Source organism: Bos grunniens, chromosome 23 (assembly GCF_055505025.1).
Source record: "Bos grunniens cultivar Pamir isolate PY7600 chromosome 23, Bosgru_T2T1.0, whole genome shotgun sequence".
Lineage (NCBI taxonomy): Eukaryota > Metazoa > Chordata > Mammalia > Artiodactyla > Bovidae > Bos > Bos grunniens.
In genome coordinates, this window is record NC_141187.1 from 19,426,440 (window position 1) to 19,440,696 (window position 14,257).

At 46.7% G+C, this 14,257-nt stretch overlaps 1 non-coding gene across 1 annotated transcript; it reads right to left on the minus strand.

The window, feature by feature from the left end:
* Nucleotides 1–12,624: 12,624 nt before the first annotated feature.
* TRNAR-ACG (transfer RNA arginine (anticodon ACG)) lies at nt 12,625–12,696 on the minus strand. The gene has a single exon. It is a non-coding gene; the product is annotated as a tRNA-Arg (tRNA).
* Between the last annotated feature and the right edge of the window lie 1,561 nt (nt 12,697–14,257).

Consider the following 14,257-nt stretch of genomic DNA (forward strand, 5'->3'; position numbering starts at 1 on the left):
TAGGGATCAACGTCAACTGCTGTTTCCCGCACACCCTCTTCAGGAGACAGGCTTCTGCTTTGGCCAGCGAGAGAGCACCTCCACCCCGGGAGGAGAGCCTCCCGCAGGGACCCTCCCTCCTCATCCATCTCAGACAGAGTTTTATTAGGGAAGGGAGTGCACTTCAGGGCATGTTTGTCTGACAAAGGAACAGGTTTATGGGGTGAGTTGGGTGGACAGGATTAACTGCCACTATTGTCGTGTGATTTTAGGAATGCCTTTAGGAAAATTTGAGGTCAAAACCATTTCTCCCATACTGCCTTTTTGTCACAGATCCCTGAAACCCCTCAGCTGAGGATTTTGGTAAATTACAAGTACTAGTGAGAATTGAAACGCCCAAGGCTATTTCTAATATTACAAGGTACCAAGGGGGAACATCAAGGAGTGAAAGAAACCAGGTCCCCCACTGCAAGCTTTGATTGACAAGGCACAATCACAAAAGAGAACTGACGTCTAAGACAGCTTTTGACAACCTCTTTGAGCCTTAGTTTCTTTATCTGTAGAATGGGGATGACGACAACAAAAATAGGAACTAGCTCCAGAGCACTGTCAAGAAAATGTAATGATGTCCAGAAATCTGCACGATCGCTTCAACGTTATACTAGCCAAGTGGAAACTTCCTATGACACCATTTTCCAGGGCAGAACAACCTTCCAAGTGGTTTTGGTTATTGACCTATATTGACCCAGCAGAGGATGGGCCCCAAAGATTTGACTTTTGGGAGGTCTCAAAGTCAGTTGCTCCAGAGAGGAAATACTGGCCACTGGGTCTCTTGGTACACAAATTGTCTTGTATCTACGGGAACATCAGATTTGCAACTTCAAAATATACTTTTAAACCTATACTTAGTGAAAATGCCTATTACTAATTAACTCATTCACCTGGTTACCTAAGATAGCAACCAGTATTTGAGGAACTGGGAACAAAAACACAGGAGTCATTCAAAACAATCCAAACCATTGAAATTCAACCACCATGGCAACACACTTTGCAAGCAGACAAGAAAAATGTAAAACTGAAGCTCTTTCTAATGGCTTTAGCTAAACAAAATAAACCTAGAGGGGAAAATAAAATGATTTCTTCCAACTAGAGTTTTTACAAGGAGAGCAAAATCAAATGCTTTCCTAAAACTCTACAAAGCAAACACAACCCTTCAAAAGTCCATGAGAAATGGCAGGTATTTCACTGATTAAGTTTGAGTGAACAAGCAAGAAATGTTTCTGGAAAACTGTGGGGAAACGGGCATGGACAGCCCTCGTCAGAATCATCAGGGTTTGACAGTATTAGAAATGCAAGCCTGGAGCTACAAACTTGAAACCCAGGACTTGAAAATGGAATCCATTCTTGCCCCTACTCTCACCTCCCAACAGAATAAAACCCTAATGTCCTCAGAAAGCTATAATGTTGAGAAATAACAGGCAAAATATTTGAAATCATTAACATTTACTGGGCTTTCCCTCTCTGTTTTTCTAATTGGCCTTTGTGTCTTTTGCTAGGGCTGCCATAACAAAATACCACAGACTGGGTGGCTTAAGCAACAAGAAGTTATTTATTTTTCTCACAATTCTGGAGGCCGGAAGTCCAAGATCAAGGTGTTGGCAGGTCTGGTTTCTCCTGAGGCCTCTCTCCTTGGCTTGCAGACAGTTGCCTTCTTCCTGTGTCTGCTGCTGCTGCTAAGTCACTTCAGTTGTGTCCGACTCTGTGCGACCCCATAGACAGCAGCCCACCAGGCTCCCCCATCCCTGGGATTCTCCAGGCAAGAACACTGGAGTAGGTTGCCATTTCCTTCTCCAATGCATGAAAGTGAAAAGAGAAAGTGAAGTCGCTCAGTCATGTGCGACTCTTCGCGACTGCATGGACTGCAGCCCACCTGGCTCCTCTGTCCATGGGATTTTCCAGTCAAGAGTACTGGAGTGGGTGCCATCGCCTTCTCCCTTCCTGTGTCTACATGTGGTCATCTTTCTGTGTATGCTCATCCCTGGAGTTTCTTTGTGTGTCCAAACTTCCTCTTACAATGACACCAGTTAGATTGGACTAGGGCCAATCCCGACAGCCTCATTTGAACTTAATTACTTCTTTAAAGGCCCCATCTTCAAATACAGTCACATTCTGAGGTTAAGACTTTTAACACATGAACTCGGGGGGACACAATTCAGCCCCAAATACCCTATTCTTAATCTCTCTATACCTTTGCACTGGGAAAGTTCTGCTGGAGGCTCTCTTCCCTATTCTCAAATATCTAATAAATAATTTCTATGTGCCTGTTTTAAGCGATGGCAACAGAAGAATACTATTCTTGCCCTCAAGGGATTTTTATTCTAGAAGTTGGAAGGATCAGTTCAGTTCAGTTCAGTTCAGTCGCTCAGTCGTGTCCGACTCTTTGCGACCCCATGAATTGCAGCACGCCAGGCCTCCCTGTCCATCACCAACTCCCAGAGTTCACTCAGACTCACGTCCATCGAGTCAGTGATGCCATCCAGCCATCTCATCCTCTGTCGTCCCCTTCTCCTCCTGCCCCCAATCCCTCCCAGCATCAGAGTCTTTTCCAAAGAGTCAACTCTTCGCATGAGGTGGCCAAAGTACTGGATTAGCATCATTCGATATGTGACTTCAAATGCACATAATTTAAAGGCAGTCTGTGATAAACACCATGAAAGACTAGGGCAGAGACTGACAAACTTCAGCCTGAAGTCCTAATCTGGCCTGCCACCCGTTTTTATAAGTTTCTACTGAAACACAGCCATGCCCATTTATGCATATATTCTTTTTTCAAAGTTACGTAGAGGGTGTGATAACCCACTCCAATATTCTTGTCTGGAGAATCCCACAGACAGAGGAGCCTGGCGGCTACAGTCCATAGGATCTCACAGAGTCAGACACGACTGAAGTGACCTCATGCGTGTAGTTGTGACACAAAGATTTTATTATCTGGCCCTTAACAGAAGCAATTTGCTGAGCCCTGGACTAGAGTAAAATTTGATCTGAGATGAGAGATAGAAGGAAGCCCATCTGACTGTTGTCCCCAGAATGTGTGATTTAAGCTGAGCTTGGATGGATGAATAAGTTCAAGCAGCTGAGGTGGGAAGGGGGTTCTAAGCAATGTGAAGAGCATGAGCGAACGTGTGAGGGGGTGGGAATTCAAGGCACGGTTGGTGTCTGAGGGTCTTCACCCTTAGACATCAAGATAGGAGCCTGGACCCCTCTCAGACGGCTCTGGAGCACCTTGGAGGGTTTTGGCCAAGGTGCTGACATGCAACTAGCCTACCGTGTGAGAGGCCTGACGTGAAATGCTCAGATGAATTAGACCCAGTTCCTGCAATAAAGTTATGACTCTAATAAAGGGAATAAGGCAAGCGTCGGAACAATGACAGGACTGGGCAGAATACTGCCTCCGTGGGGAGAGCTTACATTCAGAAAGCGAGGTTCAAGCAAAGTTGATGATCATGTTGAGGATGGATTATTGATGATAGTAATGATAGTTCAGGGACCTCCCTGGTGGTCCAGTGGCTAAGACTCTGTGCTCCCAATGCAGGGAGCTTGGGTTCGATCCCTGGTCAGGGAACTAGATTCCACACGTGGCAGCTTTAAAGAAAAAATCCTGCATGTCACAACTAAGACCTGGTGCAGCCAAATAAATTAATTTAAAAATCAATATTAAAAAAATAACGATAGTCCAGGTTCACTCAGCCTGTCGTGTAAGTCAGGTCCTCTGTCCCCTCGTCTGCACTCACTGCAAGGAGCTCCTCATATTATTCCAATTAAGTGATGAGGAAACAGAGGCTCAACTGAGAAGGATTCACACCCAAGGTAGCTGCTGCTGCTGCTGCTAAGTTGCTTCAGTCGTGTCCAACTCTGTGAGACCCCATAGACGGCAGCCCACCAGGCTCCTCCATCCCTGGGATTCTCCAGGCAAGAACATTGGAGTGGGTTGCCGTTTCCTTCTCCAATGCATGAAAGTGAAAAGTGAAAGTGAAGTCACTTAGTCGTGTCCAACTCTTCGAGATCCCACGGACCGCAGCCTACCAGGCTCCTCCACCCATGGGATTCTCCAGGCAAGAGTACTGGAGTGGAGTGCCATTGCCTTCTCCACCCAAGGCAGAGAGAGAGCCAAATCACTATGGTAAGAGGGGAGGCCCTGATAAAAGACTTTTACAAAAATCCATGTTTGCAGGGCTTCCCTGGTGGTTCACTGGTTTGGAATCCACTTGCCAATGCAAGGGACATAGGTTCGAGCCCTTGTCCAGGAGGATATACCACATACTGCAGAGCAACCATGCCCAAGTGCTGCAGCTACTGAAGCCCGTGCTCTGGAGACTGCAAGCCACAACAACTGAAGCCCATGTGTCCTAGAGCCTTGCTGTGCAACAGCTAATGCCACGGTAGTGAGAAACCTGAGCCCCACAAATGGAGAATAGCCCCCACTCGCTGCGACTAGGGAAAGCCCTTGAGCAGCAACAAAGACCCAGCACAGCCAAAAATAAATATAAATTTTAAAAAAAGTCTATGGTTTGCAGAGAAGCAAACAGAAAGATTTAGGATTCATGGTTTATAGTTAGTATTTGAGTAGTCTCCAGTTCTTGAAAAAATTTTTCAAAGCGTAGAAGGATGATCGATATGTCTCAGTGTGTGTCCTTGGCTCCGAAATGTGGTTTGTGAAGAACGGATTCCCTGCTGTTCCTGTGGGTGTGACATGTGCCTCTGCTTTACACAGGGCCACAGTGCTTCCGGGAGAGATGGGCAGAAGAAAAAGCTAGTCCTTCCAGGGAGAGTTCAAAAGAGATGTAGTCCTCAATTCCAGGCCAGCAGTGTGTGCTCAGGCCAAAATACCTTCTGCTTATGTTTAAATGGAAAAGTCCATCTGACCACTCCCATCATCCCTGGGGCTACCCTGGAGGCTGCCATGGCTCCTAGAGATGCTTCCAGAGGCTTGTGCTGGGGGTCAGCGCATCAGTGAGGAGGTCCCCCTCTGGGCAGCGACTGCAGTTGGCATTAGAATAGATGCCGCACAGTCCAGAAAAGAGCAGAAAGACAGCAGGGCCACTTGGCTCCACCACGGTCCTGATCGGACGGTCGGGAGCTCCCCCCATGGCCCTAAGGGACACAGAGAGAGGACCAAACGCGGGAACTGAGTAGCTCTTGGCTCTCCACCCCCCCTCCTGGGTTCCTCACATACCACCAGGTCCTAAATGACAAGCTACAATTACAGGAAAGCGCTGAAGTTACAAGTTGTTCTAAACACTCTTCAACAAAGAATATTCAGTGAAAAGGAACCCCAGGCAGTTATAAACCTTTTTAGCTGTGTTGAAACCATAAGGTTTGCATCCAAGAATGTGTTGTCTGTTTGAGGCCAGCCTTTATTCTTTCCATCGGGTGCCAGTGGCATGCATTTCAAATGAGCGGTTGTCTGTGGCCCCAGAGTCTGTGGCCGAGGCATATCTAATCGGGTTGAGCAGCCGTTCATCCCAGCTGTCAGCTCGCTGGAAATCAGAACACTATCTGCAACCACACACAACTCGAGGAGAAGGTTGGAGCTCGGAGCCCTGAGCCTCCAACTCCCCCCTGGCCCGACTGGGGCGGCCCCTGGTTTTTCCTTTTCTTACATGACTATGTACAACAGTAGCAAAGCTATTTTAGGGATTAAAACAGCTAATTGCAGATTTCCATCAGGGCCAGCCGCTCAGAACCCAGGTTTGGAGAGCATGTTGGTGGTCTTTGCCTGTGGGATGGTTTTTTTGGTTTGTTTGCTCGAGAGGTCGTTGGTCCACACCCCAGACCCACAAAGCTGTTAATTGGAGGCTCTTCCATGTAAGCTGCTTGGTTCTGGGAGTGAGGAATTTGCTGGAATTTAGTGTGAAATAGCGTGTGATGTTTTTTTGGCCCTAAAAGCATGGCTGGAAGGGCCTTTAAAAGTCGTCTACTCAGCCTGCTTATTGGATAGATGAAGAAACAGCGGTTCAGAGAGGCCCACAGCCAGTCAGAGGGCAGAAGTGGGAGGAGACTCCAGCTTGGAGGACTTCCTTTCTGGTGCTCTCTCTTCTGAGATGTCTGCACAATTCTCTCAGGTCACTTAAAAGCTTCAGAAAGGTAGTGAAACAGGCTGGTTTACATCTCCAGGCCCTTCCATGTGCAGCAAACAGTACGACCTGGGGTGAGTTATTTAACCTTGCAGAGCTGTGCTTGCACCATCTATAAAAAGGGCGTCATAGGTTTGCCTATCAGGTCGGCCAGTTACTTACATGAGATCTTGATGCTTAGTGGTCCCTTGACAGTGCTCAGTGGCCATATTACACATGTCGCTCTACGTGGCTGCTTTTGCTGAGACTGACTGCAGATTCTTCTCCTGGAGAGGACGCACTGGGAGTTGGTTTTCCTGCCGTGACCCCCTCCAGCTTCCAAAGCTCTTCCTGTCTTTTCTGAGAGGTGATCTCCACAGGGTCAAGGAACCCAGTCCTGGGAAAGCTGGGGTCCTGGGGGTATCAGAAAAATTCAGGAGAAAAATATGTTATTTTCCACCAAGAGATGATGAAGGTCTCATTTATTTTTTATTTTTTAAAAGTAATTAACTTTTAAAATTAATTATTATTATTATTATTTTTTGGCCATGCCATATGGCTTACAGGATCTTAGTTCCCCGACCAGGGATTGAACTCAGGCCCAAGGGGGTGAAAGCACAGAGTCCTAACCTTTCAACTGCCAGGGAATTGGCTGAACTGAAGGTCTCATATATATTCTAATGAAAGTTAGACCTGTGACTTCCGGGCCTGTCTTTTCTGTAGAGCAGCGTAGATGTGCAGGATAACGTGCTTACCTCCTGTTTAAAGTTCACGGCCTCTCAGAGGAAGCAGTTTGCATCTCTCCCTTATCAGCCTGGGGATATACTTCAGAGTGCAGCAGGCAGTGGCCTGGGAGGGCGTCCCTCTTCCAGAAAAAAGCATTGCTTTTTCAGGAAAGGTAAGAACAGCTTCCTGCTTTGCTCTCTCCATCCTCCCCCGCTGTCTGGGGACCCACAGCAGGTCCGAGGAGCCTGGAAAACCTGGGCAGGTACAGGACATGGTGGAGACCACTTGCCCCCTCCACTGCCTGAGGACAAGGTGAGAAGTCAGCCACCTGCAATCCAAAAGAAGGTCTTAACCAGAACCCGGTCGCTCTGGCACCCTATTGTTGAATTTCCAGCCTTCAGAACTGTGAGAAATATACTTCTGTTTTTCATAAGCCACCCAGTCTATGCTCTTCAGTTACAGTAGCCTGAAAAAATGAAGATAACCTCTTATAAACTAGAAAGAGATGGGTACTCCCTCAACCTGATAAATGTCACATACATCCAATAGCTATAGTAAACATCATATTTAATGAAGAAACTTTAGCGATCCCCTTTAATACTGGAACAAAACAGGGATCCCACTATTGGTGCTGTGACTTAGCAAAGTATGGAAAAAACTGCAAGTACCCCCACCCACCCAAAAAATATGCACAGTGGAACAAGTCAACAGTAAGAAAAGGCATAAAGATTAGCAGTGAAGAGATAGCTATCCTTACGATAAAAAATAAAAATGAAAATCAGCACACAAAACTGATAAGGATGGTTCGCAAAGTTGCTAGATAAAAGTTTAACTTACAAAAAAAAATCAACTAAATAGCATTTTATGCTAATAGACAACTAAAATATAAGAGAAGATTAAACATGATTGTTACTAACAGAAAAATTGAAATATCTAAGACTTAATTTAAAAAATATGCCATGGAAGAAAGTTAAAGTTCTTTTAAGAGATACCAAAGAAAATCTAAATAACTGGGAACATCACTCCATACGCTTGGTTGGGATGGCATAATATTATAAGGCTGAAATATCTCTTCCAAATGATCTATAAATTAAATATGATCATAATATATAAACATTTGTTGTATTTTTAAAAAACTCAATATATGTATTCCAAAAATTTCTTGGAGACAGAGATGTCCACAGATAATTATGTCAACAAAGGATGAACAAAATAGAGACTTGCCTGACCCAGCATCAATATGTATTACAAAGGAAACCCAAATAGAAAAAAAATAGACAAAAGACGTGAATGAGCAATTTACAGAAAAGGGAGACCCAAATGATTAAAGAAACATGGGGGGTAGGGAATGCTCAAACATCAGGAATTAGAGAAATTCAAATTGAATCAATAATAGTGTATCACTTTACACACCCTGGGATGTCAAAACTGAAGAGCTGGTTGATGCCAAAGTTGCATGGACTCCTGGTGGAAGTGTGGCTAGGCATACTCATGCTGGAAAACAACGAGCAACACTTAGCCCGTGAAGTGTGTTACGCCCCAGGTCTCAGCGGTCCCACTCCTGCCTGTGTCCCCAGGGAACTCATCCTCCAAGTCCGTAAGGGAACACGTACGAGAATGTTCACCTCAGATTGTCATGGAAGCAGGAGGTGGAGGTAACCTTGGTGCTGACAAGAAAAATGGGTGGACACATGCTCTGAAGTACTGCATAGCAGATAAGCATAGTCTGGTGCGGCTATGTCTTAACAACATGGTGTTTAATGGGAACAAATGCTGGGAAACAGAATGAGGTTCTCAGACCACATTGTTTATATAAATAAATATTTGCACGCTTAAATACAGTACTATGCATTTAGAAGTGTGCATACACATGCATGGACGCACATGAAACACGTTAGAGAGTTGCCTCTGCGGAGAATGAGTTGGGGGCAAGCAACGAGGAGTCAGTGGACCCAGGGCGAGACCGCGCATATGTGCCAATGACAGGTGCTGAGAATTGGGTGTGATGCTCTGCACCTGGAGTCTCTAACAAATTCTAAAACTATTTCTCTTCTTAGATCCTTGAGTGAGGGTCTCTGAGTTATAAAATTCTCCTAATATCTGGATTATCGGAAAGATCTCTATTTTACTTCCTTGAATGATAGTTTTTCTGTACACAGAATTTTAGGTGGAATTATTTCCCATTAACAGGTTTAGGATATTGTTGCATGTTTTCTAGCCTTTATTGTTGCTTAAGGAAGTCTACCATCATTCTGTTATTTCTTTAAAGGTATTTCCTTTCTAGTTGCTTTTGTTTTATTTTCATTGTCTTTGGTGTTCTGGGTGGTAACTTATTTTTGGCTAGCTTGCTTGGAACTCTGGTCCATTTCAGGGACATAATACAGACACGCTAGTAAGACCTGGGACCTAAAACAAGACCCCCCCTCCTTGACCCAGGCTGGGACAATGCTGGATGGTGGGGGTCATGGCATGCATTGCATGCATGGCACCATGGTATAGTTGTGGTGTGGGTACCGAGGAAGGAGCTTCCATGCGAGAGTTGAGAACCGGGGTCATGTGAGTACCTGGATTAAACAGGCCTGCGTGCTGCAATTCATGGGGTCGCAAAGAGTTGGACATGACTGAGCGACTCAACTGAACTGACCTGAAGGGGCAGACCTGTTTTGAATCCTGAAGACCTTTCACCTTGGGCCCATAGAAGCCATCCCATCTCAGGAAGCAGCATGTTGAGCTAAATTTAGAAGACTGAATTTCCAGTTTGGGATACCTTGCAGGAGAAGTGGATCTTTAAGAGGGGAAACTCTTTTGGAAAGACAATTTAACTAGAAAGAGAAAGGAGGGAGCTGTGAGAGCAGGAGAAACACAGCAGACCCTCTGGACAATGGGCTGAACCAGGAGGACCTTAGGGCTGAGCTGGGGCAAAGATCTCGGGAGACCATCTCCCTGCCCAGGGAAGCCAGCCGAAAGCTCCACCTGGTTTGTGCTGCTCGGACTTTTTCCAATCGCCATGTGGAACTGCCAACATTTTCCACATTAAGAACAAATCAAAAGAGATTTTTCACTAAGCGTGAGTTAGGGGGAGGGAATGAGAACAAATCAAATTCATGCAAAAATAGAGGAAATTAATTTTTAAAAAGTCCAACCAAACACCCTGTAATTTTTAGTGATTTCCTTTCAAGGAAACTGACCACTGTCACTATAAACAAAACAGAGAATAAATAAATAAAAAGGGAAAGAAGGTTGTGTTTTTTTTTTTTTTTTTCCTCCTGGCCTCCCTGATGGATGGTTTATAGAGGCCTCAGGATAAAAGTCAGCCTCTAATTGTTCCCAGATGGTGCCCGCTTCTGCCTGCTTTGGTGTTTCCCTGAGTCTCAGCCCCAGCCTGGCAGACACACTGGTGGTGACGGCTGCTGGACCCTCGTCCCCTTGGCGGTGACCGCAGCCAGAGGCAGAGGGGCAGCAGAAGGTCGGGGCCCTTGGTGGGAAGGGCAGATGGCCACAAAAAACCCTATTAACATCATGGAAATGACAAGCCACGAGCCAGTGCCCTTCAGAGTGGCTGGGCTCCTGCCTCTGTCCCTCCCAGGGGCGGTGTGCCTCCTTCCTCGTGGGGTGGCCTTCCTCACTTGCTCTTCACCATGCTCTGGGGGCCCACGAGGTATGGCCACTGAGGAGGGGCATGGCCAGGCAGAGATCTTCTCCTGACTTGGGAGAATTTTGCCTTCTTTTTTAATGCTCAAAAAGCAATCTAACCTCCTAGACCCTCAGTTTTCACGTCTGCAAAATGGGGATTAAAAACACCTACCCCTAGGGTTCCAAGGAAGAAGGAAGGTGAAGTGAGTAAACAGTGGTGGCCTCTGGACCGGTTATTATGAGCAGCCTCCAACCCTTTCTGAAATAAGGCAAGGTATTTGTCATAATTTGAGGAACCATCTCATATCATCTTTGGTCCTGTGGGATGGGGGCTGGGGGTCTCCATGAATCACCCTCAGCTGGTACCACCCCACCTTCTAGGAGCCCCTCACCCCTGGCTGCCACCCCTGCACCTCTGCTGCTTTAGCACGTAACTCCTGGGTGGTCACTTGGGACGTTTCTGTGTCTCCCTCTGCACTCCTGACCCTGCCTCCCAGGAATGCAGCCCGGAACCCCGCATGAGCTGGTCCCCTCCTGATTCCTCGATGAGTGGGACCTTAGTAAGACTGGGGGGTTAGGCACACAGTCAGGGTCTGAACCTCTATTCTCACCATGTCGGCTCCTCTCCTGACTCTGTTTTAGGGATTCAGGTGCTTTGACAAGATCAGATGCTCTTCTTTGCCTAGGAAGAATTTGAAAATAACTTCTTAGTTGTTGAATATCTCTTGCAAAACAAATAGCATGATGAGCTGGGGTAAATGAATCAGAAACAGATGGATAACATTTATCTGAAATACATAGAATTTCAACCCAGAGGGAAGGGGTGAGGAGGGGTAGCATTTGGGGTTTCCATGAGCCCAGATACAAGGAAAGGGGTTCGAGCCATATGAGGGATCTGACCGGCTCATCCGGGAGCCTCCAACCCAGGGTCTACAGAGGCTGTGCGTGTGGACCTCCGAGGAGCGTGGTTATCAAGGACCAGAGCTGCTATCAAGTTTCTAAGACATGGCTTCTGAAAATAAGCTGTTCTAATTTACAGTATACCTTCTCCTAACAACGCCCCCGCAGCACATGGCCCCGTGGGAGATGGAAATCATTTTGGAGATAGCCAGTTGCTGAGTTTGGCATCCGATCTGCAGCCGTTACATGTGTGGAGAGAGGCCGTGATTGGTGGGACTGGGAGTGTGCTGGGGGGTGGGGGCGGGGGTGGACACATCAGTGGTTTCAGCAAGAATGCGAAAATACTATATTTTGTGACAAAGTTGCTCCAGGGCAGGCAGATTGCTCACAAATCGGTTACAGATTTCCCTGAAATATGTATGGACTTCCATGCAGAAGGAAGGGAGTTTGGGGCCCAAATGCATTTGGGGTTTTGTTGGGCTCAAAACTGGGAGTGGAGTCGGAGACAATGGCGTGGCCCAGCAGTGGTCCCTGGGCCTGCCCCCGCCCTTCCTACAAGCGGGGCCGTGCCGGTCCCATATCCTCAAGAGAAGCTATCGCCCTCTTGGGTCTCCAGTCCTCCAGGGTGTTGTTCAGTCACTCAGTCGTATCCAACTCTGCGACCCCATGGACTGCAGCACGCCAGGCTTCCCTGTCCTTCACCATATCCCGGAGTTTGCTCAAACTCATGTCCATTGAGTCAGTGATGCCATCCACCCATCTCATCCTCTGTCATCCCTTTCTCCTCCTGCCCTCAATCTTTCCCAGCATCAAGGTCTTTTCCAGTGAGTTGGCTCTTCCCATCAGGTGGCCAAAGTACTGGTGCTTCAGCTTCAGCATCAGTCCTTTTGGTGAATATTCAGGGTGAGTCTCTCCCAAACCCACCCGAGTCTGTGACTACTGCCACCATATGCCACCTTCATCAGAGGAGAAGCCTGCTTTCCAGTTTGGGATGTGATATTTTGGAAAGGATGGCAGAATGGAAAGTGCTTGGAGGATCACTCAGAATCTGTCCTGAAGTTAACGTTCTACTGAAAATTTTAGATACTCCTTCCCAGGCTCAAGTGTGGTCCTTCCTAGAATGTCAAACGTGAACGTGAACGTGACGTGAAGTCGCTCAGTCGTGTCCAACTCTTTTCGACCCCATGGACTGTAGCCTACCAGGCTCCTCTGTCCATGGGATTTTCCAGGCAATAGTACTGGAGTGGATTGCCATTTCCTTCTCCAAGTCATCTTCCCAACCCAGGGATCGAACCTGGGTCTCCCGCTTCGTAGACAGACGCTTTACCGTCTGAGCCACCAGGGAAGTCTTAAGTGTTCATCAATTGATTGGTTCACACTGAACACATCTAAACTGGGACTCTGCTTTCTGCTACTGTCTTACCTTTTTATCTAAGAGTTTTTTTTTTTTTTTTTTTCATAACCTACACACGTTGTCTCATATACTTTATTTTGTTTCATTTTTTTGGCTGCCCTAGGCCTTTGTTTCAGTGCTTGGGCTTAGTAGTTGCAGTCCAAGAGCTTAGTTTCCCCTTGATATGTGAGATCTCAGTTCCCCAGCCAGGGATTGAACCTACCTCTCCTGCATTGGAAGGTGGATTCTTAACCACTGAACTTCCAAGGAAGTCCCTCAGATTCCTCCTTGATTGTTCCCTCTTGCTCATTCCTCAGGTCCAGTCTATCAAGGAAGCCCCAGAAGTTTAACTCCCAGACCCTCAGTGTTCTTGAATCCTCCAGATCATCAGCATCTTCTGCCTGGACAACCTCGATCCCCTCCGAGATGGCCTCCACCATCTCCACCTGCTGTTCTGCCTGCCTTTCTGCCAATGCACCCTCCACACAGCTGCCCCAGGGGCTGCTTCTATTCTCAAAACATAATTCAGATCATGATGCATTTTATGCATTTCTCTGCACAAAATTGCTTAGTGGCTTCCTATTGTCATTAGAATTAAATCCAAACTTCTCACTGTGATGGTTAAACCTCGTATGTCCCAGCTTTTGCTGGGAAGGGTTCCCCTCTGTGCTTTACCCTGGCTTCCCTGGGACCCAGCTACACCCCTCTCCTTCCATCTGAAGCCCTCTCAGACACACAACACTGGTTCTTCCTACTTCCTTTGAGTCTCAGCTTAAAGGATTTCTCCTATTTGTTCATGGCAAATAATAATGATCCAAAGCCCCAAGACCTTGATGGAAGTCAGCCACTAATTAGAGTACAAAATAGGTAAGATTTCTGGCTGCTGATCTTAATTTCTGTTTATCTTTGATACTTCTTAGCACGAGGGTGTTTTTGCATGCACACCCATATGCATGAACACACAACATCAACTCATGACACATACATTAACTGCTGTCCCCGGTGAGGACAGCACTGCTGAAAAGGGGCTGATGAGAGCAGAGCTGGGGCTGGTGAACACCTACTCGCAATGGAAACAACTGTAACCCTGGACCCTCCTAGTCCAGGAACCCCTGCCATGGTGGTCTTATGAGTGAGGGCTTCTCTGCTCTTTCCTGATAGTGGATGATCAGGTCCTGGGGCCTGGCTGGTCACTGGTAAGTGAATTGGGAAGCATGTACGCTCTGCTGCACCCAGGGGAACAGGACCATGTTGTCCAATCTGGATCAACCCTCTGGAGCATGAAGGGGAGAAAGACAGGACGGGAGGAAGGCTGACCTAGGACAGATGAGGAGCAGGGAGCCAATAGGGCATTTGACTCTTTCCTCTATGACTCTATACCCTAAAAAATGTTACTGTCACCAAGAATATCACGATTAAAGGGGCGGATTCAGCTTATCTTTCCCCTATGATTGTCAATTTATCTCTCATAGTCAATTATCACACACCATTACACAGTGATTAACAAATTTTG